Source organism: Octopus bimaculoides, chromosome 20 (assembly GCF_001194135.2).
Source record: "Octopus bimaculoides isolate UCB-OBI-ISO-001 chromosome 20, ASM119413v2, whole genome shotgun sequence".
Taxonomy (NCBI): Eukaryota; Metazoa; Mollusca; class Cephalopoda; order Octopoda; family Octopodidae; genus Octopus; species Octopus bimaculoides.
The window spans coordinates 25,014,120-25,015,035 of NC_069000.1; the positions used below are offsets into that span (position 1 = coordinate 25,014,120).

The 916-nt window shown below is 38.5% G+C and overlaps 1 protein-coding gene across 1 annotated transcript in view; it reads right to left on the reverse strand.

Moving 5' to 3' along the window:
- LOC106879112 (thyrotropin-releasing hormone receptor) overlaps positions 1-916 on the reverse strand; it is an 86,712-nt gene that overhangs the window by 64,431 nt on the left and 21,365 nt on the right. The gene's annotated exons all lie outside the window — the stretch shown is intronic.

Here is a 916-nt window from a genome sequence, read left to right on the forward strand (position 1 = left end):
ATATATATATGCATGCATATATGGGTACAGGACGTCACAAACTGTGTAAACAACATGAAATACGCAGAAAACGAGTTAAATACGTAAACAACGAGAGAAAAAATGGAAAGTAGGACAAGTAAACAGTGAGAAAAGACCCTTCATCACTTGTCGGCTGCCTGTCTACTCCACATTTCGAGCAGTCAACGACAATATGAGTTTTCAAAGACAGTTGCTCCCATAAATTCTAAAATAAAATTTAGGATTTATGGAGGGTCAAAGTTGTGAACAAAAACAGGACAGTGGAGACATACAAGGAAACCGAACGAAAACAAACATGAAGGGTCGTTAGACCAGAACGAGAGGAAGGCAGTGAACGCTGGGAGAAAAATTTTCTTTGAAACGAGAAAAGATAGAAGAGAAAAAAGAACCCTCCAGTCTTTTGAACGTCCGTGCTGGAAAAGATAGGTCACGTGAGGAAAAATGGATGATGGTCACGTGTGAGCAGCGAGCTAGAAAAAAGAGAAAGAGGGGAGAGAGAGACAGATAGAAAACGGTGAAAGTGAGAGGGGGAGAAAAGGGAATTAGAGAAGGATGGAGGAAGAAAACAGTATAGAGTAGAGTCGCATCAGAAAGGTGAAGATAAACTTACTTGGAAATGGATGCGTGACGTTCAGTTAAATAGTAATAATGAATAATATATCTTCATTATCTCCTGTCTTGTTTTTGTTCACAACTTTGACCCTCCATAAATCCTAAATTTTATTTTAGAATTTATGGGAGCAACTGTCTTTGAAGACTCATATTGTCATTGAATGCTCGAAATGAGGAGTAGATAGACAGCCGACAACTAATCAAGGGTCCTTCCTCTGTTTGCTTGTCCTGTTTTCCATTTTTGGTGACGTCCTGTACCCATATATGCATATATATATATATA